The sequence below is a fragment of the Dipodomys merriami genome, unplaced genomic scaffold (assembly GCF_024711535.1).
Source record: "Dipodomys merriami isolate MVZ:Mamm:240054 unplaced genomic scaffold, mDipMer1.0.p SCAF_38, whole genome shotgun sequence".
In the NCBI taxonomy this organism is placed as follows: Eukaryota; Metazoa; Chordata; class Mammalia; order Rodentia; family Heteromyidae; genus Dipodomys; species Dipodomys merriami.
Genome location: NW_027205381.1, coordinates 4,859,109 through 4,886,015, shown reverse-complemented (window position 1 = coordinate 4,886,015; position 26,907 = coordinate 4,859,109). Strand labels below are relative to the sequence as shown.

Sequence of the window (26,907 nt, the reverse complement as noted above, 5' to 3'; positions counted from 1 at the left end):
TTCCTCTTTCTCCACATCCCCTCCAGCATTTGTCGTTGGCTGATTTGTGGATGTGGGACATTCTGACTGGGGTAAGGTGGTATCTCAGGGTTGTCTTTATTTGCATTTCCTTCACCACCAGGGATGATGAAGATTTCCTCATGTGTTTCTTTGCCATTTTTATTTCTTCATTTGAGAAGTCCCTCTTTAGTTCCCTTGCCCATTTAGTAATTGGTTTGTTAGGTTTGGGAGGGATTAGTTTCTTGAGCTCCCTGTATATACAGGATGTTAACCTCTTGTCTGATATATTGCTGGTAAATATTTTTTCCCAATTAGTTGGTTGTCTTTCTAGCTTAGTTGCGATAGATTTAGCTGTGCGGAAGCTTTTTATTTTAAGATAGTCCCATTTGTCGAGTCTCTCTCCAACTTGTTGTGACCCTGGGACTTTATTCAGGAAGTTCCTTCCTGTGCCTATTAGTTCAAGTGTCTCTCCTACTCTGTCCTGCAGTAGTTTCAGAGATTCAGGTTTAATGTTAAGGTCTTTAATCCATTGTGAGTTGATGTTGGTGCATGGTGATAGGCTGAGGTCCACTTTTAGTTTTCTGCATGTGGCTGCCCAGTTTTCCCAGCACCAGCAGTTGAAGAAGCTGTGTTTCTTCCATTGTATGTCTTTGGCTCCTTTATCGAATATCAGCTGGCTGTAGGCTTGTGGATTTATTTCTGGATCTTCTATTCTGTTCCATTGGTCCTCGGGTCTGTTTTTGTGCCAGTACCATGCTGTCTTTGTTATTATAGCTCTGTAGTAGAGTTTGAAGTTCGGCATGGATAGCCCTCCCATATTGTCTTTATCCCCTAGAATTGTTTTGGCTATTCTAGGTCTTTTGTTGTTCCATATGAATTTTTGGACTGTTTTCTGTATTTCAGTGATGTACGTCATTTGGATTTTAATAGGAATTGCATTGAATTTGTATATTAGTTTTGGAAGTATTACCATCTTTACTATATTAAGTCGGCCTATCCAGGAGCATGGGAGGTCTTTCCATTTCCTAGTGTCTTCTGCAATTTCTTTCTTTAACTTTTTATAGTTCTCATTAAATAGTTCTTTTACATCTTTGGTTAGGTTAATTCCTAAATATTTTATTTTTCGGGAGGTTATTGTGAATGGGGTTGCTCCCTTATTTCCCTCTCTTCTTGTACATTGTCAGTGTACAGGAAGGCAACTGATTTTTGTGGGTTTATTTTGTATCCTGCTATTTTGCCGAAGTGATTTATGATTTCTACGAGTTTGGGGATGGAGTTTTTGGGATCGTGAAGGTATAGTATCATGTCATCTGCAAAAAGGGATAGTTTAACTTCTTCTTTCCCTATGCGGATCCCTTTAATGTCTTTTTCTTGCCTTATTGCCCTGGCTAAGGGTTCCAGGACAATATTGAAGAGGATTGGAGACAGTGGGCATCCTTGCCTTGTTCCTGATTTTAGGAGAATTGGTTGTAGCTTTTCTCCATTAAGTATAATATTGGCTATTGGTCTGTCATAAACGGCTTTTATTGTTTTTAGAAATGTTCCTTCTATTCCTATTTTCTCCAGAGCTTTTAGCATGAATGAATGTTGAATTTTATCAAAGGCCTTTTCTGCATCTGTGGCAATAATCATGTGATTCTTGGCCTTGGCTCTGTTGATATGTTGGATTACATTTATTGACTTACGTATGTTAAACCATCCCTGTGTCTCTGGAATGAAGCCTACCTGGTCATAATGTATAATTTTTTTATGTGTTTTTGGATTCTGTTAGCTAGAATCTTGTTAAGGATCTTTGCATCTGTGTTCATCAAGGAGATTGGCCTGTAATTCTCCTTTTTGGTTGGGTCTTTGCCTGGTTTGGGGATGAGTGTGATATTGGCTTTGTAGAATGAGTTTGGGATAGCTCCCTCCTTCTCTGTTTCTCTGAAGAGCTTGAGGAGTATGGGTATTAGTTCTTGTTTAAAGGTCTTATAGAATTCTGCTGTGAATCCATCTGGTCCTGGGCTTTTTTTTGTTGGAAGACTTTTGATAGCTTCCTGTATCTCATTATAGGATATTGGCTTATTTAATTGGTTAACTTCTTCTTTGCTCAGTTTGGGCAACTTGTATTTCTCTAAAAATGCATCCATTTCTGCCCGATTTTCTTCCTTTAGAGAGTATAGCTTTTGAAAGTAGTCTGTTAGAATTGTTTGGATATCTTGGGTACGTGTTGTGATGTTTCCTGTGGCATCCCTAATCCTATTAATATGGGTTTCCTCTCTTCTTTTTTTAATTAATCTAGCCAATGGACCACCTTGACCTACTTTTAAGGAAAGTCTTTTTCTTATGCTGTTGTGACTGCTGTTGGCATGGAGCCTTTAGCAATTTTTTTCTTCTTATTTATTGTAAAGGTGATGAACAGGGGGGTTACAGTTACATGAGTAAGGTGATGAGTACATTTCTTTTTGGAAACTGCTACCTCCTCCCTCCTTTTCTCCTGCTTTCTCCTCCCCACTCTCCTTCCCCCATGTTGTAAAGTACATTTCCAACTTAGTGCCTAGTGAGTACCATCCTTTGTCCTGTTGTTTATGTGATTCCCTTTTCCTTCTGGGAATCAGATAAACTTGCATATGAGACAAAACAAAACAAAAATCCAAGAACACAAACAAAAAAAGAAAGAAAAACAAAACAACTGAAAACAATACATTTCCCTTGGCTGGAGGCCCCTTGCTGGGAAGCATGGTGGCCATGCCCGGATGAGAAGAGGGAATTAAAGCTTACTGATTTCAGCTCCATGTAGAACATACTTGTTGACTGAATATTTTGCCTCAAGTGCCTTAGTATTGGCCTGCATGGTCACCAAACTTCTTCACACATGCTTGCTCCTCTCCTACAGATGTGGATTCCAAAGGCCATCCATTAGTAAGCATCTTACTTCTTAAATTCTGTTCAGAATCGACTCTGGATAATTGGAGCTGCTATATTCATCCATTCACTGCTGGTTCTCCTCCTCTCCTTTATTTAACGTCAGCTAACTTTGGAAAATCAAACTGCAAGTGTGATCTATCTCAACTCTTGGTGTGATGGAGGGTGTGGCACATATGTGGGAAATGACAGCTGAGCAGTATCATGAGTCAGCAATAGCAAAATAGAGACCAACCACCAAGGTACCAACAAGGAACTAGTTATGCAAATCAGGATGGTGACACAATCTTCATGTCTGAATGAGAATGCTTTCTGAGCCTATCTAGAATATATCACAACACATTAAGGATTAAGGTTCAGAGCAGTGCATGCAGCTCTTTGGTGCTGCAGGTGTAGGATTTGTGTAAGCAGTCATGTGCATGTCAGAAAGTGCATGTGGGGCTGTGCACAGCTGGGTCAGGGAACTGGGTAATCAGAAGATGGGGTAGAAAGACTCTTTTCTTTTGTACTTTCAGAATTTTAAATTATGTGGGCTTTGTCCAATGTGATGTATTAGTTTATTTGAGAAATAAATCTAGCTCATCCATAATAAGCCCTGTTAGGTCTGAAGGGCCAGGTGTTCTTATTTTGAGACCCCAGACCAAAGTCTTGATTTATGATCACTTCTCACTTTAGCCACTCTCTTTGGCCAGCTATAACTCATGTGGCTTGCTCCAAATCAGAACTTACTACTGCTTTAATAGACTAGAGCTTTAAAAAGATACCTCCTCCACCCCTTCTTCCCTTGCTCCTGCTGTAGTCATTTTTGCACACTATCTATGTCCATCATGCCATGTCTCATACCAATACCCACTAGACAACTCCAGCATTCCTACAATCCACTTTAAAAGTACTAGCCTGTATGCAGGGGTGAGTCTCTAGCCTTGGATGGAGGCTCCCTCTGCAGGAATTTCTCTCCAATAAACAGTGCTGGTGTTGAGTCATCTCTGTCTATTCTCTGTGCCTTTTGAAACTGAAAAGCCATAGACACAAGTGTGAGAGAAAGGGAGGAATGAACATTTCCTGGGTCTTGAGCCATGGGGAGGGCTGCTGCTCTGAGTCCTGTTACATGGAGGTCTGAACTCTCGCAGTCTAGGCAGGGGCCACTGGTATTGGGTTTGTTCTGGAAGCAAGGCAAGCAGGTGTTTGTACCTCCTTCAGAAACAGTGCAGAGAAGGGACAGTTCTCCATGGTGATACTCCGCAGCTCTTGCTTCATTGTCCAGAAAGTTGACTGTCTCCTCTTTGGTCTGTGGGAGCCACTGGGATTCTTGGGTGGTGGAAGTGGGGGAGAAGGTTTAGAGGTGTGATGCTGTGTCTCTTACAGCCTGACAGTGTTGAGGGACAGTGTGTTCACACTTAAGGCTGATGGCTGTCAGCTCTGTATATTTCATCCTAGAGGTCTCTCTCCTGACTTTTATAATTAGACATCCAGTTATATCCAGAACTCCTTTCTGGGTACCTTGCTGAAGCCACAAAGTCCACAATGTCCTGAACTAAAATCATCACCATCCCAGCCTCCTCCTATCCTGCTGCTTTTCTAGGTAATGGCTGGAGTGTCATTATGTACTCTTTCTTCTGGCTGTCTTTTTGCTAAAGTGTATCAGATTGCATCACATCTTTGCCTCAAGCTATTCTTGCCAGTGGGAGAAATTCTAGGTGATTAGCCTGTGGTGTGCTTAGTAGCCTGCCTCTCCCCTGCCATTCTACCCTATCTTTAGCCCCTCTATACATTTACTTGTATTTCCCTCTGCTTTATTGCTCATCTACCCCAACATTGGTGGCTCCTGTTCACCATTACAAATACAGTTCAGGGACCACATTTTTTGTGCTCTGCCTTCCTTTCTGTTTGGGCTTAATGTCCCAAGTACGTCCCCAGCCCTCTGTGTGCCTCCTTCTAGCTCTGCCAGCATGGGATCCATGATTGGTTCATTTTGGTGCTCCTAATGTTTAAGAATGTTCCAGATACAAAGTAAAACAAGGAACATTAGTAGATGAAGCTCATGTAAGGTGAAGGAGGCTCCTTTAATTTTTTAAAAAAGTAATTGTGACTATAAAGGTGATATACAGATGGGTTACAGTTATATAAGTCAGGTAAAGAGCACATTTGTTTTTGGACAAGGTCAACCCTTCCTCTACTCTCTCCTGTTTTTCTCTTCCATCCCCAGACACAAATTGTATAGTTCATTTTCTACATAATGTCTAATGAGTTCCACTGCTGCATTTGTTTACTTTTTTTCCCTCCATTTATGTGTCTCCCTTTACCCTACCAAAGACAGATAAATGAACAAATAAGACAAAAAAACCCCAGCAACCAAGAAAATAAAAACCTCTTGTTTTCATTTTCTGGAGTTCGTTTTGGTAACTGTTATTTTGTATGATCAGAGGCACATAGGCATTGTGCCTTTTTTGTGTTCCTCAAAGAGGATTTTGTTTAAGGGGACATAGCAGCCAGAGAAATACCAAGGTCCATGTAGAATCTCAGTTTTCCCTCATCTCCTGACTAGTCAATCCTGTTACCACCTATGGCTCCAGAAAAAGTTTATTTACATTTAACTAAAGCTATCTCCTGTCCTGTTAGAGAATAAGAGACCCAAGTTCATAGGGGAAGAACCCCCAGATCATGCAGCTGGGTCACATGCCTATCCTGGAAAACTTAAGCCCAGGGCTCTTTCTGTTGTAGGAAAGGATTCTGCTTTGTTATTCCTCAGTGTTCAAAGAACCCTATAAAAGTATTTTATCAGGGATTTTATGGTTTGTTTCTTTCCCTTTCCAGAAGTTCTCCCAGAGCTAACCACACTTCTACTGTTATACAATTAGGGAGAAAGAAAAAGAGTTAGAATTCCCCCGTGATCCCTACTTTGAAGAAAAGTAACTCTTCCCGTCTTAACTTCATGGGAAAAATAACAGACCTCTTGTGTATGTAGCTTGAAGCCTCTCTTCTGGCCAAATAAGTCTTTTCTTATTTCTGGGACAGATTTAATTAAAGATCTTTATGGCTGCCCTCTTCCCACGCACTTCACTCATACTTACAGGGCTGGCCACAAGAGAAAGCTAGTGAGAAATTGTCTAAAAATACAGGAAACCTGTAAACCTGTCCATAAGATAGATAGAGCCTACCTCCCCACCCTCACTTTGGGCCTCAATTGGGACAGATAGGTTGTGGAGGCGGAAGATTCCTGAGCTTTACTCTTTCACCTCTCCTTTTCCGCAGCAATCTAACTTCTCCACATGGCTCCAAGTCCGTGTCTGTCAGGGTCATGAGTCCCAGTTCAGTGGGATGATGTTTGATGTCATATGGCTCTGTTGCCTCCTCAGCTCCTCAGCAAGGGCTGAGTCTCCACGAGGGAGACCAGGATCCACACAGGCAAACTGATCAGTGAAGTAGAAGTCAGGACAGAGGCTGTGTATGAGCCAGCTCTATCAGATGTAATGAAATTCATAGCTGGAGGGGTTTAGACAACAGTGTGTCCTATGGCCTTTCCTTGGCATGTGCATTTAAGAAATCCCATTGCTCCCTTCAAGGGCACTAATTATATTGGATTAAGTCTCCTTACCCTGACTTCATTTAACATTAATTACTAGTTAGGGCTCTTTCTCAGATATAGCTATTACTTGGAGTTAGGGCATCAACATATGATCTTTGGGTAGAGGAACAATTCAACCCACAGCACATTCCTTTGAGCGGGGTCCTAGGGATGCTGCTAACTGAGAAGTACTTAAGGGAGCTCACTGAAGTGCTGGAAATGTTCTCTACCTTATTTGTGGATTTATTACATGTGGATGATTACAGTAAAAATGAACCTAAATTAACTAAATAAATAAAATCAAAGAAAAGTTTTAAACCAAAAAAGTCAGATAATGTGATGTTAGGAAAATGAACCCTTAGATAGGTATTTTAATTTTTTTTCTTTCATGCGTTTCTAATGCATTTATAAGATTATTTCTTTGTTGCTTTGTATGTCCCTCCCCCACAGTATAACCCCCGCTTTCAATATATTTGATGTCAGTATAACTTGTGGAGGAGATGGGGAAAAACAAGTCGTTTAAGGATTCAGGTGGACCTGTTGCAATAATGAGAAGTACAAATTGTCATGTCAAAAACGAGCTTTACAATGTCGGTGGGGGGGGAAGGATTGGGTGGGAGGGGAGGGGGTAGGCTGGGAAGGGAGGTGAAGGGTAAACAAAGGAGGAGGCTGCAATGCTTGGTAAGAAATGTACGCATTATCCTGCCCATGTAATTGTAACCCCTCTGTACAGTATGTTCACAAATAAAATAAAATTAAATTAAAAAAAAGAAAAGTTTTAAACCAAAAAAATTCCCACAAACATATTCCATAGTTCAGTAGATGCAGAGAAGTGCTTACTGGATCCTAGGTTGTTAGCTATGTTTAAATCTTTGAGTAATCTGCTGAGTTGCCCTGTGTTCCAATTTGTGATAATCTTCCTCCCCAAAGCAAATGGCCCCTCAAAAGCCAGGTAAAAGTGTAGGTGCTTATTTTAAGTGAGAAAGTGAAAATTTGAGATTTATTGAAAGGCAGCAAGTGGTTAGTGGAAGTTGGGTGGAAGCTATGAGAAAAATGAATCAAGCATCCACGGTATATAGAATGAGTTCTTGGCATCTGGAGAGGTCATGCCAGAGTCTTCTTGGATCCACACATGTGGTTACCAAGGGACTGCTGTGTAGCTTATTATAAGAAGGGCTGATATGGCTATAAACTATATTAAAACATAAGATTTGACTTTTTTTTCTATGTATATTGAACCTTAAATACTATAGAACCATGTGAAAGCAAGTTTTTATCTTTAATAATTCCTTTAGTTTTTCAGATTATTCTTATCTGTGCAGCTAAAGCTTAATTTCTCAGTGAGAAATTAAACATTCTAGCATATCTTCCACAAAAATGAAAGATAAAAGCAGTACAGTCTTCTGACTCTCCTGACACAAAAATGTTATTAGTTTCTATTTCTATGAATGACAGAAAGGCTAATAAAGAAATGAAAAGTTATCTTAAACCAACTTTAATCAGGAAGACTTCTTCATAGACATATTAGTAGTTAAATAATTAATCTTAAATATGTCACATTATGGGCTATTGTGTCTATTTCAGGAGTTAAATAACTGTCAATTCAAAGAGTTCTGATAATGTCTACCCTAAAACATTAAGTGAAATTGTATACTCAATTGCATATTGAATATTAATTACACATGGATTCGATCAGACTGATTTTAGTCTGTTTTAGACAAATTTTGTTTCTGACTATATTTCATCACAATTATTATACAGAGGGCCTTTTTTTTAAAAAAGGGAAAACAATTTTGAATTGGAACTTTACTCATCTTTACCCAGTCAATAATCCTATAGATACTATAAAGTATGCAAAGAATGAGAGAAATTTAACCACAAATTTGGAAGGAAAAGAAGTTTGATGACACAGGAAAATACCAACTACTTAAAGCTAGAATTCGTGCTGGAAGAGCTTATTGTTTATTGACATTAAGTGGATTACTAACACAACAGCAAAAATGTTATTAAAACTATTGTTTGCTGAAAGTTGTTCTTATAAAGTCTCTAAGTTAAACATCACTAAATAAAATCAGTGCTTTGTGATTTAACTTCCAGGGACAAGACAGGACAAACCCCATATAGCATACTTCCTGTTTCTGTCCATAAACACATGCTTGTTCCAGCTTTTACAACATACTACAATAGAATTTTCTTACAGTTAATTCTGTCTTTGTTTTCCCTGGAATAGCAATAGCAGTTTAGTAGAAACACAAATTCCCCAAAATTCAGATAAGTAGCTTTTTATATTAGATACTATGGTGTCAAAATGCTGTAAAACCAAAATGTTTTCTATGTGATTTAGCAAAGAAAGCGTAAGGGAAAATGTTCTGACAAAAGGAACCTGCTGAACTTCCTGAATAGAGACCTAGGGGCACAAGAGATAGGAGAGAAACTTGACAAATGGAACTACGTTAAAATAAAAGGTTTCTGCACAGCTAAGGACAGAAGGAAGGAAATGTACTTACTACCTTACATATGTAAAGATAATCCCATTGTATATCACCTCTAAATCAACACCAATGTAATTAAATTTAAAAAAATAAAAAGGAATTTGATGTTCATTCTAGACCTGTTCCCTAATTCCCTGGTTTGGTTCCTGACTGCCAAGGCACCCCACCCAGCCCCAACCCAACTCAAACTCTCCTTTCTATAAATAATTTAGTTTCTTTTCTGTAACTGAATTCCAGTTTTCCAGAAAACTGATTTAACATAGATCCTAAACCATTTTAAACCAAAGGAAACAAACAATATAATGCTTAAAATTTAAATTGAGATGGAAAATTAGTGTTGTACATTTCAAGTATTCCTTGGGCTTTTAAACTCAACCTAGATTTTTTTTTTTTAACCACTTGGTATAGTGCAATCTTGCTTTGATCACTGTTCCTGACAAAAGGTGAGAAGCTGCCATTTCAAACATGAAATCCTGGAAAGAGAACAGCTCTTCAAGACTTCTTGGACTTTGACTAAGGCATTTTTATATCCATGAGGATGGCAAATTCAGTATATGACACGGTTACTAACAATGGAAAAGATAAGGGCACCTGTTAACTACTGAGTTTTACAGAGACACATTTATACATTCTTCCCTTGTAATGACAATATTTAATGATAACAACTATGATTACAGAGCAGGAACTTACAATAAACTTGTAAGGATTCTTTAATAAAAAAGAGCTTTACAACCCAGCTCTGTTAGGTTATGAAATATTCCCTATTACTCCTGCATTACTGCTTTTATCTCTGAAACATTTGAAAAATATTTTTCTGTGAATTACTAGGCTGAAGGGAGCACTTTTTAATTTTTATTTTTTGCCAGTCCTGGGGCTTGAACTCAGGGCTTGGCACTGTCCCTGGACTTCTTTTGCTCAAGGCTAGCACTCTATCACTTGAGCCACAATGTCACTTCTGGATTTTTCTGTTTATGTGGTGTTGAGGAATTGAACCCACAGCTTCATACATGCTAGGCAAGCATTCTTCCACTGATCCACCTTCCCAGCCCAGAATGAGCACTTTTATTTAAATTACAATTATCTCTGGTAGACTTTGGCATCTTTTTTTCCATTAGCTGAATATTTCAACTGTATTCTAGAAGAAGGCTTCTGATTTCCATCTCTTGAGCTTCTCCCCCATTTTGAGCACTGTATCAATTTGTTTTTTGAAGTTCCTATCTTTGGAATTTTTCCTTTGTCCATTGAGCTAGTTTTCTGGAGGTGAGGATATAGCAATAGTGGATACCCATCTGGGGGGTCCTTTTTGCTTGTTTGGCATCATTTGTTCTTTATCTACATCCTTCTGAAGTTTCAGTGCTAATAACATAACCTGTACTGCTCTTCTCCTTTATGTCTCTCAAAAAGTATATACTCCATCAGTTTTTGGGTAAAAAATTTTCCTGTTTCCTTTTGATCTGAAGAAGATTTGGGGAACACTTTTCTTCTTTTTGAAGAAAAGCATAGATCCTTGACTGCTTCAAATGAGGACTCATTTTTCCTTTTGGAAATACCATTACTAGTCAACAGGTGGGGCTCTTTATTTTCTGCTGAATCTATGCTGTTTTCAATCTTCTGCGTCCTACCTGACATAGTACACCCATTCTCTGTGATGCCACCAGGTGTAAATGTAGCTTCTTTAGAATCAGTGTTAGGCCCCTCATGACTCTGACACAATCTTTTTGTCATCATGTGATCTTGTTAGGGCTCTTCCTTCACAGGCATGTAACTGTAGCAAAGGTGACTTTATTGAGGATGCTGCACCTTGTTCCTGAGTTTCAAGGTATATCTGTGGAGAATGTGTTGGCATATCTTCTTTGGTTCTGGTATCTGGCCACGTAGGACTTTTGGCATCACTATTGTCAACTTTCTTAGAGTTTTTTTCTTGGAGTTTTTCCTGTCTTCTTGTACAACTTAAGGCTGTGATGATGAATGAAATTGAGACTTAGGTGACAAATACTTCTGAATATTTCCAGTATTTCTTTGTTTGTTCTTATCTTTCTTTGGTGACTTGGGTGTAACTGTATCAGATTTTCTGGAATTCAGGGGAGAAGCCTCATCAAAATTGTTAATATTGATACTTAGTCTTCTTGCCAGCTTTTCATCACTTTTCAGTTGCTCTTCCATCTTGCTTTTGTCTTTTTTTCTGCCTCTTCTTCCTCTGCCAACAATCTCTGTATGTACTCTTCACTAGCTTTATTTTTTTCTTCCTCAGTGGATGGTCATTCTGCCTCCACCTTGCTTATCTCTTCTTCATACTCTTTCTTCAGTTCCTCAGGTTAACTTAATAGAAAAATTGACTGTTAGTTGTCAGTGATTTCCTCTGATTCTTGCCCAAAGACCCTAAGAAAGTTTTCAGTTACATTCAAAACACCATTGACATAAAGAATAATTTTTTTTAATTTTTTTTATTGTAAAGATACTATACAGAGGGTTACAGTTACATGAGTGAGGTAATGAGTACACTTCCTCTTGAGCATTGTTACCCCCTCAATTGTTTTCCCCCTACCATCCCCTCCCTCCCTCCCTTCCCCAAGGTTCTTTTTTTTTTTTTTTGATTGTGATTAAGTGATTACTTAATTTCCGGTAATTCACAGTATTGTGGAATAATGATGCTCGTTTAAAGTCACAAGTTCATTCTAACTTTCCTGGAGCAAATTGTCTATCACAGTCTGTTAATATATAACGGTGCTCACATGTTATATACCCTATATGTGATCAGCAGCATGGGGATATTTGGTAGTGGTTCAACCAGATGAGTGGGAGTTCTTTGTTTCTTAAGTCCTGTTAGTTTTGTCATATCACCTAACATTTTGGATTTATCATCCACTTATCAGGGAGACCATGTACTGTTTGTCTCTTCGTTCTTGGCTTACCTCGCTCAACATGATTCCTTCTAGCTCCATCCATTTCCCTGCAAATGCCATTATTTTGTCATTTCTAATGGCTGCATAATATTCCATTGTGTATAGATACCACAATTTTTGGATCCATTCATCTGTGGTGGGGCATCTAGGTTGTTTCCATATCCTAGCTATTGCGAACAGTGCTGCAATAAACATGGAGGTGCACGTGTCCTTGTATAATGGTTCCTGTTGTTCAGGGTAGATGCCTAGAAGTGGTATGACTGGGTTGTAAGGGAGGTCAATCTTTAGCTTTCTAAGGACCCTCCAGACTGCTTTCCAAAGTGGTTGTATAAGTGTACATTCCCACCAGCAGTGTAATAGGGTTCCTCTTTCTCCACATCCCCTCCAGCATTTGTCGTTGGCTGATTTGTGGATGTGGGACATTCTGACTGGGGTAAGGTGGTATCTCAGGGTTGTCTTTATTTGCATTTCCTTCACCACCAGGGATGATGAAGATTTCCTCATGTGTTTCTTTGCCATTTTTATTTCTTCATTTGAGAAGTCCCTCTTTAGTTCCCTTGCCCATTTAGTAATTGGTTTGTTAGGTTTGGGAGGGATTAGTTTCTTGAGTTCCCTGTATATACAGGATGTTAACCCCTTGTCTGATATATTGCTGGTAAATATTTTTTCCCAATTAGTTGGTTGTCTTTCTAGCTTGGTTGCGATAGCTTTATCTGTGCAGAAGCTTTTTATTTTAAGGTAGTCCCATTTGTCGAGTCTCTCTCCAATTTGTTGTGACCCTGGGACTCTGTTCAGGAAGTTCCTTCCTGTGCCTATTAGTTCAAGTGTCTCTCCTACTCTGTCCTGCAGTAGTTTCAGAGATTCAGGTTTAATGTTAAGGTCTTTAATCCATTTTGAGTTGATGTTGGTGCATGGTGATAGGCTGGGGTCCACTTTTAGTTTTCTGCATGTGGCTGTCCAGTTTTCCCAGCACCAGCGGTTGAAGAGGCTGTGTTTCTTCCATTGTATGTCTTTGGCTCCTTTATCGAATATCAGCTGCTTGTAGGCCTGCGGATTTATTTCTGGATCTTCTATTCTGTTCCATTGGTCTTCGGGTCTGTTTTTGTGCCAGTACCATGCTGTCTTTGTTATTATAGCTCTGTAGTAGAGTTTGAAGTTCGGCATGGATAGCCCTCCCATATTGTCTTTATCCCCTAGAATTGTTTTGGCTATTCTAGGTCTTTTGTTGTTCCATATGAATTTTTGGACTGTTTTCTGTATTTCAGTGATGTACGTCATTGGGATTTTAATAGGAATTGCATTGAATTTGTATATTAGTTTTGGAAGTATTACCATCTTTACTATATTAAGTCGGCCTATCCAGGAGCATGGGAGGTCTTTCCATTTCCTAGTGTCTTCTGCAATTTCTTTCTTTAACTTTTTATAGTTCTCATTAAATAGTTCTTTTACATCTTTGGTTAGGTTAATTCCTAAATATTTTATTTTTCGGGAGGTTATTGTGAATGGGGTTGCTCCCTTTATTTCCCTCTCTTCCTGTACATTATCAGTGTATAGGAAGGCAACCGATTTTTGTGGGTTTATTTTGTATCCTGCTATTTTGCCGAAGTGATTTATGATTTCTAAGAGTTTGGGATGGAGTTTTTGGGATCGTGGAGGTATAGTATCATGTCGTCTGCAAAAAGGGATAGCTTAACTTCTTCTTTCCCTATGCGGATCCCTTTAATGTCTTTTTCTTGCCTTATTGCCCTGGCTAAGGGTTCTAGGACTATATTGAAGAGGATTGGAGACAGTGGGCATCCTTGCCTTGTTCCTGATTTTAGGAGAATTGGTTGTAGCTTTTCCCCATTAAGTATAATATTGGCTATGGGTCTGTCATAAATGGCTTTTATTGTTTTTAGAAATGTTCCTTCTATTCTTATTTTCTCCAGAGCTTTTAGCATGAATGAATGTTGAATTTTGTCAAAGGCCTTTTCTGCATCTGTGGTGATAATCATGTGATTCTTGACCTTGGCTCTGTTGATATGTTGGATTACATTTATTGACTTACGTATGTTAAACCATCCCTGTGTCTCTGGGATGAAGCCTACCTGGTCATAGTGAATTATTTTTTTTATGTGTTTCTGGATTCTGTTAGCTAGAATCTTGTTAAGGATCTTTGCATCTGTGTTCATCAAGGAGATTGGCCTGTAATTCTCCTTTTTGGTTGGGTCTTTGCCTGGTTTGGGGATGAGTGTGATATTGGCTTTGTAGAATGAGTTTGGGATAGCTCCCTCCTTCTCTGTTTCTCTGAAGAGCTTGAGGAGTATGGGTATTAGTTCTTGTTTAAAGGTCTTATAGAATTCTGCTGTGAATCCATCTGGTCCTGGGCTTTTTTTTGTTGGAAGACTTTTGATAGCTTCCTGTATCTCATTATAGGATATTGGCTTATTTAATTGGTTAACTTCTTCTTTGCTCAGTTTGGGCAACTTGTATTTCTCTAAAAATGCATCCATTTCTGCCCGATTTTCTTCCTTTAGAGAGTATAGCTTTTGAAAGTAGTCTGTTAGAATTGTTTGGATATCTTGGATACGTGCTGTGATGTTTCCCGTGGCATCCCTAATCCTATTAATATGGGTTTCCTCTCTTCTTTTTTTAATTAATCTAGCCAATGGCCCATCAATTTTGTTTATTTTTTCAAAGAACCAGCTTTTTGTTTTGTTTATTTTGGTTATGGTTTTCTGATTTTCTAATTGGTTAATCTCTGCTTTTAATTTGGTTATCTGGCTTCGTCTAGTAGCTTTAGGTCCCATTTTTTCTTGTTTTTGTAGCTGTTTTAATTGCAACATGAGATTATTTACTTGGTCTGTCTCCATTCTCTTGATGTGGGCACTGAGGGCAATAAATTTGCCCCTCAGGACTGCTTTTGCTGTGTCCTACAAGTTTCTTTGTGAGGTGTTTTCATTTTCATTGAGTTGTAGGAAATGCTTTATTTCTTCTCTGATCTCTTCTGTTATCCAGGCATTGTTAATGAGTGTGCTGTTCAATTTCCATGTATTAGAGAAATTTCTGCGGTATGCTTTGTTATTGAGAGCTAGCTTGATTCCACTGTGGTCAGATAGGATACAGGGGATTATGTCGATCCCTTTGTATTTGCTTAAGTTCCTTGCATGAACTATGATATGGTCTATTTTGGAGAAAGTTCCGTGAGCTGCTGAGAAGAATGTGTACTGTGTTGTTTTAGGGTGAAATACTCGGTAGATGTCAGTTAATTCCACTTGAAGTATGGCCTCTCTTAATTCGGTAGCTTCTTTGCCAATCCTCTGGTTGGTAGACCTGTCCCTTGGTGAGAGTGGTGTGTTAAAGTCTCCTAGTATTATCGTATTGGGATCTATTTTATTCTGTAAGTTTGAGAGCATTTGTTTGACATATCTGGGTGCACCAATATTTGGGGCATATAAGTTGATGATGGTTATATCCTCCTCTTGGATTGTTCCCTTTATTAATATGTAGTGTCTGTCCTTGTCTTTCTGTACTGATTTTAATGAAAAGTTTATTTTGTCTGATATCAGGATTGCAACACCTGCTTTCTTACTGGGGGTGTTTGATTGGTAGATCCTTTTCGACCCCTTCACTCTGAGTTTGTTTGTATGTTTGGCTGAGAGGTGGGTCTCCTGAAGGCAACAGATGGATGGGTCTTGTTTTCTGATCCATTCCGCAGTTCATTTTCTTTTAATTGGCGAATTCAGCCCATTTATATTAAGAGAAAGTATAGAGAGATGCATTGTTGTCCCTGCCATTCCGTTTTCCTAAGTTTTTCTTCTTTCCTTTCCTCCTGTGCTTGCTCAGTTAGACTTTGAGTAACACCTGTTTGGGGCAGGCCCCAGTTCCTGGTTGCTTTCTTCAGGTTGTGTCCCCCGTCTTAGAATTCTTTGTAATGCTGGCTTAATGTTTATGTATTCATTTAGTTTTTCTTTGCTATTAAAAGTTTTCAGTTCTCCATCGAATGTGAATGCTAGCTTTGCCGGGTATATCAGTCTGGGTTGGCAGTTATCGGCTCTCAGGGCTCGTATGGTGCTTTCCCAGGCTTTTCTTGCATTCATTGCAGTAATTCTTATTTTTTTCCCATTGTAGTATAGCTCCTTCTTCATTTTTGCTGCATGCAGGATTGTTTCCTTATTATTCAGATCTATCATTTTTACTATAATGTGTCTAGAAGTGTTTCTCCTGGGATCTTGCTTGTTGGGTGTTCGATAAGCTTTAGTAATGTAGTTAAGATGGTCATTTTTGAGGTGGGGAAAATTTTCATTGATTATATTGTTAAATAGGTGTTGCATTCCCTTGCTCTGGAATTCCTCACCTTTGTCCACTCCAATTATGCGAAGGTTAAATTTTTTACCATTATCTGCTTGCTCTTGAATATCCCTTTGGTTTAATTTGAGTGATTTTTCCATATCTGTCACTTTTTGGTCCAGTTGGTGTATTCTGTCTTCTGTATCTGACACTCTACCTTCCATTTCATTCACTCTGTTGACAGTGGCTTCTATTGTGGTTTGCATGGAGGAAATGGATCCCTTTATGGATTCAATGTTGGTTCTCAGAGTACTGATCTCACCTCTCAATGAGGTATGCATTACCTCTAATTTGGCGTTTATCTCACTTCTTACTGAGGTTTGTGCAGCTTCTATTTTTGCATGCATCTCTTGTTTGATACCCTGTATCTCTTTGGATAGTTCATCCTTGTGCTCTTTCAATTTCTGATCAATTTCTCGCTTCATTTCTTGAGTCATTGCCTCCAGCAACCCTTGGATGTAGCTTTTGTCTTCCATTCCTGCTTTGCTCCCACTGGGGCTCTCCCCTGCATGGCTGCTGGCTTTTGAGGTGAGCTTGCTGTCCTGGGTGGTGGTAAACCTTGTGATTTTTCTCTGTGATTTTCGCATGGAGGTTCAGGAGACTGCTCTTCAATTTTGTTTTGGTGTGTCTGTCTTTGCTTGGTTGCTGATTCTGTATTGGTAGAGAGAGTCTGTGCCTGATCTGGGTTCTGTTGGGAGCCTATTTCCAGCTGCTATTCTGACTTACTTAGGATTCTCAGCTCTCTGCTGTAGATTGCTGGCAGTTCCCGCCTTTGGAAGGGTTGAGCAGCCTAGACTGCTTGTGTTTGCTCCTACGGGTGCTCTTGTGAAGAACAGATGCTCTGGATGCACTCTCCCAAATACTGGAGTCTGCTATGGGCTCCTGATGTGTTTTTGTTTGTTTGTTTTGGGCTGGTTGTGGGCTTGAACTCTAGGTTTGGGTGCTGTCCCTCAGCTTTTCAGCTCAAGGCTGGCACCCTACCATTTGAGCCCCAGCACCACTTCTGACCCTTTTTGCTTTTGTGATGCTGAGGAATCAGATCCAGGGCCTCATACATCCAAGACTATCACTCTATTGCTGAGCCGCCTTAACAGTCTGAGCTCCTGCTTACTATCAGGTGCTGGCAGCCTGTGTTGCCCAATTCCCAGTCTAGGGTATATGGGTGGAGTTTTGGTGGGGTTTGGGCTTCTCTTGTCCTGGGCCTCCAGGTCTTTTGTTGTCACAGGCGTGCTTCCCGGGGAGTGTTGTTTCCTGGTTTTCTCCCCTCTGTTGAGGCGTATGCTCAGCTTTTTACTTCAATTGGGAGGAGTTGGTTGTGTTGTTCAGGCGCCGGATCCCCGGGCCTGGTTCCGGCCCCAGCCTGGAGCGCGCTTGGTAGGCCTGTGCTGATGTGTGTACCACCTAGGTTATGCAGCCTGGAGCGCACTCGTTAGGCCTGTGCTGATGTGTATACCACCTAGGTTATACAGCCTGGGGGACACAGTTCAAATTTCTTCCACTATTGGTAGTCTTGACCCAGGGGCGCTGTTCCTGGCTTGGGCATTTAAGCTCCCTTCCAGGGGTGCTCTTGCTCTAGCCTGGCCAGCTAAGTGTGCTCCACGGGCTGGTGGAGCTCTCAAACAGTTCCCAGTTTTAGTGGGTCCTGTGGTCCGGGTGTTGGGGTAGGGAGTCTAGGTCAGGGTCTGGGGATTCCCTCCAGCTCTGGTCTCCCTTGAGGGATACACTTCCCCTGTGGGGTACTCACCCTGGAGCTGGTTGTTTCTGTGTGGTGTAGGTCGTCAGTTGTTGTTGCAATCCGGGCTGGGTTGGGCGGTGGTGGCTCTGTGTGATTCTTTTCTGTCTCTGCCTCTGTCGAAGCTGTCGGGTCAAAAGTGTCCACGCTCAGGCAGCTTCTTCGCAGTACCTCTGGGGTGCAAGCGGCCCAGCCAGGTCGCTGCGATCGAGATCGGGCGGGCGGGTGGTCTGCCGATAGGTCCCTTTGTCGCGCTGCTGTTGCCAAGCAGCTTTGGCGGGATGGAGCCTCTCTGCTCGGGTGGAGAGTGGGGGGGGGTGGGATCCTCGTGGAGACTCCCGGCTGGTAGGTTTCTCTGTTCCTGGCGATCCGCTGTTCTGCAAACCAGTACCTGGTGATCTGAAAGCGGCCCCCTGTGTCTCTGCTGTGACTCTGGGGCTCCCACAGTCCCCGCTGGGCCGGCTGGCCGGCGGCTTGTCGCACTGCCGCGCGGCCAGTAAAGGTTGGGGGAGGGGTCTTCACTTTTCTCTGTTCTGAAATTCTTCTTTTCCTCTTTCTTTTTTTGTTATTCTCTGCCTCTGGTTTTTCTCTGAGTGTTCATCTTTTTGTTGTTGTCGGTCTCTTGGGGAGATTAAGCGTTGGAACTCGAACTCTCTTTTTGGTTGGAGACAGCTATGGCGTTTCCCTACTGCTCCGTCGCCATCTTGGTCCCCCCTCCATAAAGAATAATTTTTAAATAAAGTTGTGCCACATATACCATCTCAATCAGTTAGAAAGGTTGTCACCAAAAAACCCACACACAAACCAAAATAACAATAAAAACAAATGCTGGCCAGGATGGGGATACAAGGAAATTTCCGACACTATTATTGGTAGAGAGACTTGATGAATTCCAAGTGTTAATGAGGGAATGCATATCAGCTTTTGCTGGCTCTGAGAGGTCTTGCTGCTGATGAAAAGCAATTATTTGTTAAGATTTATGCTGATTGGCTAGTGAGCAGGAAAGGTACTTTAGCATTTTATATCAGGACATGCCATGTTATTTGTATTACTGTGTTGGGCACCTCCTAAGAAACTGGATTTGGGGTTGATGTGGAGCTCAGGGTTTTTTCCCATTTAAATATCTTATTTACCTCACATGTTTCTTGAGAGAATGAGAAATAGACTGGGGTAGTTGTCTGAGGAAATCAATCCTGAGTCAGCACAAGGCAGGTGCTCATCGGTAATGTGCTACTTCCTATGGGAAGTCCTCAGATGAGAAGGCTCTGAGGGTGGCTGAGCACTGGAGGAGTGAGAGGAAAAGGTGAGTGGGGCAGGATATAGGATGTATTGTGAGCATGAAGTCCTGAGCTGGGTACAGGTTAGGCTAGTGGAATGTTACCTATGGAGGCTGATCCTGGAGTCAGGAGTGAGCTTGGTCAGAGACCTAGATGCCAGGCCTAGGTTCAACTCAGGTGTGGGGCCAGTTGTAGGGTCTGACTCTGTCCACCTTGTCTCATTTAGAGGCTGGATGGACCTCAGCCAGCAACTGGTATGGCTAGTAGCTTCAATGGATAAGTGGCTGGACAAATCATTGATTCTATTTTTTCTTTTTAATATATATATATATATATATATATAAATATAGTTAGATATATATATCTATATCTATATTGGATTCCAAGCATGAATAATGAACTTTTCTTCCAATTATGATTAGAGGTATATGAAAAGGACAAGATAATTGGCTGCCAACTTTGAGTTCTAAATATAAAACTAAACAATAGTCAAGCCCTTTCCTATGCCAGGCACTGTGCTGATCATTGCATTTTATCATTAAAGATTTTCAGAGCAGATATGGGACCATTCCATTCCCAGAAGAGGAAACTGAAGAGCAGAGAATTCCTATCGCTTCCCCAGTCATATGGCTTGTAGGTGGTGAAACTAGATTTTTGAGTCCCAAAAGTCTAACTCAGTCCTTGTAACAACTCTACTAACTCATCCTATGCATAACCCATGGCCATTATAGAAAAGTCAAAATATGTACAGCCTCAATATGTATAGCTACAATTAGGGTTAATATTAACAAATCCATGTCATCATGTTTTATTGTAGAGTATGGTATTGGAGTTGTGTCAAAGTATCTATTTGTCTATTCTTACAGATTGCAACTCCTCTTTTTTATGGCTATCATAATATATCCATAATGTTATAATGGCGTTGTAGCATTTTCTAAATACTTAATCAGACTAAATTCTTGCAAGAAGTAAAAATTATGCAGTTCTTATACTACATAAAACATCCAAAGATATTTCAAGAACAACAATTTTGAATTCCTGCACTGAGCTATGACTTAGTGGGTATGTTAAATTTAGCTCTCAATCAGTCCCGTGTTAGCTGTGTGGGATCTGCCGAGTTTCCCCGTGTATAATTTTGTGAAAGTATATCACGTCTCTAAAAAAGCAAATGATGTCCTAAAAGCATGGTGAAAGTGAATGTGTGTAATTGAAGAGATTAACTAAAAAATTAAAGATTTATTGAAAGGTAGCATTTCTTTAGAAGGAGTTAGGTGATTTTTCAGGAAAAATGAATCAAAACATCTACTATATTCAAGAAAAAGAGCATGAAATGAGATTTAGCTTTTGGCAAACACTACTAATATGTACAACAGTAAATTTTGTATCAATAATATAGTCTATCCATGTAGTTTCAAGTTATGGATGCTCAGCTCTACTGTAAGTAAGTTGAGTAATTTTAGAATATAGGTATAGGTAAGTCAAGTAATTTTGGAGTATGTAGTTCTGCATCCTGAGCATGCTCATTTTTTTCAATAGTCTCTTTGGAATCATATTTTCTTGGATACCAAGGGTCTACTCTATGTGCATCTTAGATTTATTATATACTGTCTAATTGTTCCTCAATGGCATCATCAGCAAAAATTATTGGAATTGAGGTTTTCCCTATCTTAGCCTCCTGAGTGGTAGCTAGGATTACAGGTGTGAGCCACTGTGCCTGGCTTGGATCAAGTTGGAAGTTAATTTATTGGCTGAGGGGTAAACAGATGTTAAGATGATGATCAACTCCTCCTTAGGAACCTCCCAGGAACCTTTCTGTGCCCTGGGAACCTCTTCTTGATGGGCAAACAAGGATAGTGGGTTTCCTGGGTGCTAGGTTGGCCGTAGCCATTGGGGTAGTCCTGACCTAGGAGTGGGCACAGCTTTCTGGGATCAGGTATGTTCTGAGGCTCTCAGGGACACTGAGCCTGGGAACTCATGCTCTGGGCTGCCTGCTTGAACCAACCTTTCCCCCTCTATTTTTGCAATAGTGAACAATGCTTGTCTGCTGTCAGGCACCAGCTGGGACAGCTGGCTGAGGGTCCTTTTTCATGAAATTGGCCATTTCAAAACACTGCTGCACAGCTTCAATGGACTCCCAGGCAGAAGATGTATTTCCTTAGAGCAAGAGGCAGAGAGTGAGGATGCCATGTACAGAAACCAGATCCACCTACACTGGGGTCCCAGGGTGATGAGGGTGGACTTAAAGCTCCTATAAGCCCATAGGCCCCTCTGGAACAGCAGGGTCCTCGTTCCAGGGACTCCCATACGCAGCAGCATGTAGTTTGCTCAGCTGCCTTGGCCTCAGGCTCCGTTATGGTTCTCACATTCTCTCATGGGGACCCATCTTGCCCTCTGAAGGGAGTGCAAGTTCTTGCAGGAAGGATGTCATTTATTTCCATGAATACTAATCAGTCCTGTCGCTGGGAATGACTGGGAATAGAAGTTAAATGTAGCTCTGCCTCATTAAGAAATTTTAACATTGGTGATTTTCTTCCTTTCCCCATGCGGAAGCTAAAAATGAAGTCTCTTCCATTTGTCAATGTGGTGGTCACGGTAGTGGGTGTTAAGGATACCCCTCGTCCTTGTCTTGCAGGCTTTAAGAAAGGTGGGAGGTGGGGTAGGGAAGGGTAGGGCAGCCAATCCAGGATAGATAAGAGACTCAGAATATTTGTAGCTGGGAGTCTCTGCCCTTCTGAATAGAAAAGGTATCGATCCCACTGGCCCTCTCCATCCATCAGTTACCTGGGGCCATCCTGGCTCCTCTACTGAATGGGCCAAGCCTTTGTATCTATATGGCCCTGACCCAGGCACTCACCAATCAGAAGACAGAGCTGAGAGCCAGGAATGTTGTATCATCCATCACCACTTAGCCTAAACTCAAAGTGCATGCCATGGTTAGGTTGTGTTACCCAGCTTCATGTTTTAGGGACTGCTCAGTAACTAAAGAAACATGGTCTTGATATAAAATGCCATTGTCTTGGGAAGTCCTGAAAGGAAGCTGGTTCCAGAGGCCTTGACATACACCACGAGAGTGTCATTCCTTTGGCAGATTTTTCTTTTGTTTGAGTAAGGGGGAGAAGTGCGGTAGAATTGTTAAATGATCCCCAATGGTTGTATAATTCTCTTTTGTCCACTGTGGCTGGAACTTGTAGATAAGATTTCTCTCCCACGATGGGTTTCTAAGGCAAAGATGCAGGTCCTTTTTAGATGTAATTATTTCTTAGCATTAACAACTTGCCTGGAGAAGACTTGGTGGACAGGCCATCCTGTTGGGTCCATCCTCATGTGAGGATAATCAGTGTGTGCTTTCCCTACTCTTTAGACACTCAAACATTTGCCCCTTTGACGCTTTGCCATCTGTTATGGGTTTGAAGATTGGCACAGACCTCCAAGGGCCCACATATTTCATTGGTGATTCTTGTATGAGCTGTTTTTATCATTTGGTAGTTTTCACTTCTTTTCTCTGTACTTAGAAACTGAAATTCAGCATTGCGTTGGTGGCTTACACATCTGTAATCATAACTATTCAGTAGGCTGACAACTGAGAATCGTGGTTCAAAACCAGCCTGGGTAGCAAAGTCCATGAGACTATATCTTTAATTAATCACCGGAAAACTGGAAGTGGTGCTGTAGCTCAAAGTAGTAAAGTATCATTTTTGGGCAAAAGAGGTTAGGGACAGCACCCAGGCCTTGAGTTCAAGCCCTATGACAAACAAAAACAAAAACAATAAAAAGAAGAAACTATAATTCAATGAAAGGTGACTTGGTGAAGTTTGTTTTCTCCTTTTATATTGAGCCTATAGGTGCCCTTTTAATGTAGAAATTTATGAACTCATTTCTGAGTATTCTGATTAATTTATTCAATCAATCAATCATCATCATCATCATCATCATCATCATCATCATCATCATCATCATCATCATCATCACAGTAAAGAGTTTGGTCTCAGGCCCTCATGCTTGTGAAGCAGGTACTCTACCATTTGAGTCATGCCCCCAGCACATTTTTTGGGGAAATAGTCTCACATTTATTCCCAGGCCAACCTTGAGTATGATACTCCCATTTACGCTTCCCACATAGCTAGGATGAAAGGTATGAACCATTGTATCCAGTTTTTTTTTTAATTGTGAAAATACCATACAGAGGGGTTACAATTACATGAGCAAGGTAATGAGTACATTTCTTGTCAAGAATTATTGCCTCCTCCTTTGTTTCCCCTTCCCATCCCTTCCTATCCAGTATTTTTTTGTATCTAGCTTTTTATTGGTTGAGTTTGAGGTCATGTGGTATTTTTGCCTACGATCACTTCAAATTACAGTTCTCTCAATCTTTTCCTCATGTGGCTAGGATGACAGGCATGAACTACTGCACCCAGCTGCATCAGTATTCTCTCCATTTTCTCTTTGCTGTCAGCAATTCTTATTTACATGTTGAGTGGCCATTAATTCACTAGTTTCTCTCCTGTTTACAATGCTTGTCTTTATAGTCTTGGAGATTTCAAAACTTTTATTTTTCTTTTGCTTTCACTGCTATGTGTTTAGTTTCCTAAAAGTTATTTTTTTGTTAACTAAAATTTCCTCTTTTATAGCACCCTATTCTTGTTTTATAAATGCAGATTTTAATTATAGCATTTTAAAATTAAGTTATTTTTCTTATTTATGTAGTAGTATAAAGGGTTTCAACTACTGAACATGTCAATTAATGAGCACAATACATCTCAATCAATATCCTCTTCCCTCCTTTTCTCCCATTTTTCTCAACTTCATCCATCCCTTCAAGTTACCTGCTTCCATTTTCACATATGTACATTGAGTATAATGGGCTGTATTAGCCACAAGTCCTCCCTCTTCCTCCTCTTCCTCCCCTTCCTCCTCCTTCTCCTTCTTCTCCTCTTCCTCCTCCTTCTCCTTCTCCTTCTCCTTTTTCTCCTCCTCTTTCTTTTCCCCTTCCCTTCTTCCTCTTCCTCCTCTCCCCTCCTCCTCCCCCTCCTCCTCCTCTTCCTTCTCCTGTTCCCTCCCCCTCCTCCTCCTTCTTTCTTTTTGTGCCAGTACTTAAGGTCTGGGTAATGGCCCTTAGCTTTTTTGCTCTTTTTTTTATACTCTACCTCTTGAGCCACAGCTGGGCTTCTGGCTTTTTAGTGGTTAGGCTTGGACTTTCTTGCCTGGGCTGGCACTGAAGCTTGATCCTCAGATGTCAATCTCCTGAGTAGCTAGGATTATAGGCATGAGCCTCTAGTGCCCAGCTCCTTTCTTTTCTTTGGAAAGGTTTTCTTTAGCACACACGACCATCTGTTCATGATAAAATGTGGGAACATAAACAGGAGATAGGAATCTGAGGGCTGGGGTGAGTCTTTGCTATGGAACTCAGTCCTAGGTGCTAGCATCTTTATGTCTTCCTCTTAGGCTGGACAGAGAAGAATCTTTTAGTTCCTGTATGGTGGGGGGCGGGGGACGGGGATTGTCTTTAAATATTGTTCTTATTTTCAGGATTGTAGAGCCAACAGGTGAGGAGATGTATGCAATCATTTTATTCAAAGACTCTAAGACATGTGACATCATGGTGGTGGTGCTGGTGGGGCACTTGCAGAAGCACCAGGTGTGGGCAGAAGACAGAGCAAGTGGGGAGATTGGCAACATATGCAGACAGTGCTGTGAAGCAGCTGTGCAGGTGCAGGTGATCCAGAAGGCATGGAGCCATCCTAGGCAGTAACTGCAGCCTACTGGGTCCAGTTAGTGAGCCAAGTATAGTCTAGAGACATATCATCTCCATCTGGCACCAAACCACTATGTTCATGGTGCCAAGAGCTCTGGAGGCACGTAAGATTTGTTTTTAATCAGATGTAGTGAGACATACAGACATAGACATGACATCATAATGAAGGATTTTTTTTTCAAATGATGGTGAAAATAGGAGGTATGCATGCCAAGATGAACCCCATGGGGAAGCACCAAGAGAGGCCAGGATGGAGAGGAAGTAAGGGAAGACTGGACCAAGCTCAACTGTGATTTGTCCTAGCAGGAACAAATGTGACATTGAAAGCAAATTAGGAACAAGTGATTTAAACACTTCCAGCATCTCTGTGGCTTGGGGCTGGCCACACATTGGGGCCTGGCCCTGTGAGTGATCACACTGAGTATTCAGTAGGAGCATGAGAGCTCAGCTGAAAGGTAGTTGGAGGTGAGGGATCAGGCTTGTTGGCTTGTGCTGAAGGTACATTCTAGCTGGGTGATGGTGCTCACACTAGTAATCCTAGCTACTCAGGGGGCTGATATCTGAAGATCAAGGCAAGGTAGACAATTGTTGGCAATCTCTAGGAATTAAATTAGCTGTGCTGGAAAGGGGTGGAGCCTTTCAGGGTCAGCAGTGCCCCACATAGCAAAACAGAGTACAGAAAATAGAGAGATGGTCAGTACAAAGGTCAGAGACCCACTGACAGCAGTGTGGGCAAGGGGGAGTTAGACCCTCCAATAAATCATCCCAGCTGGCTGAGTGCCAGTGGCTCATACCTGTAACTATAGCTACTCAGAAGTCTAAGATTTGAGGATTGTGGTTGGAAGCCAGCTGGGGCAGGAAAGTCCATGAGACCCTTATCTCCAATTAACTACCTGAAAACTGGAATAGCGCTGTGGCTCAAAGTGGTAGAGAACTAGCCTTGAGGAAAAAAGCTCAGGGACAGTGCTCAAGGCTCTGAGTTCAAGCCCCACAACACACACACACACACACACACACACACACACACACACACACACACACACACACACACACACACACACACACACACACACACACACACACACCATCATCCCATTCCAGCTGCACAGTATCCAGAAGCCACCTGTTTGGCTCTTCATTTACAGTCTCAAGCACCCTGTCCTTGAAGGACACCCTGTCCTTCAGCATCTGCCTCACCCATGTGGTGCAGAGAGCTCCAGGGGTGCCAGCACCTGGGATATTTGAGCAGTGGTAGAGGTGAGGATGGGAGGAGAAGTCCTTCAGTTCTATTGTTCATGCTACCCAGGCATGGTGGTAATGATAGTGGGTTGAATGCTTGTCAGCCATTGAGGCCACTGTGGGAACCACTATTTTCTCTCCACTGTTGTTTGTTCTCACTGCCTGCGGAGGGCACTTGACGGCTATTTCACTATGATGGCATTTAGGATACCAGAGTCTAGGTTGGATAGGTCTTTTTTCCATTGATAGCATGTGTGTGTGTGTGTGTGTGTGTGTGTGTGTGTGTGTGTGTGTGTGTGTGTGTGTGTGTGTGTGTGTGTGTGTGTGTCTATCCATACTGGGGCTTCAACTCAAAGTTTCTTACTCAGATAGTTTGCTCATAGCTGGTGCTCTCCCATTTGAGCCATTCTTCCAGTTCTGGCGTTCTGTGAGAATTGGAGCTAAGAGTATCTAGGATTTTTCTGCTTGGGCTGGCTAGCCTCCTGCGTAGGTAGGTAGGAGTGTGTAGGTAGGTGTGAGCCACTGGAGCCTGGCTCATTGCTGGCTTCGGATTTGCATTTCAGGCTTATTAATTCACTCACCTCCAAGCTACCAAAGTTTAATTGCTGCGGTCTTTCCCCCGTTCTTCATATCTTTCTGAGTTTATGATTTAAAAAATCTTTTAGTGTAGTTTTAATGAAGTCTCAGGAGGAAACGAAATAGATAAATGCCCTC

General features: G+C 41.2%; 1 pseudogene; it reads right to left on the bottom strand.

Annotated features, from left to right (window-relative positions):
- Window positions 1-9,745: 9,745 nt before the first annotated feature.
- LOC138804968 (E3 ubiquitin-protein ligase RNF168 pseudogene) lies at window positions 9,746-18,628 on the bottom strand (annotated as a pseudogene).
- Window positions 18,629-26,907: the final 8,279 nt, after the last annotated feature.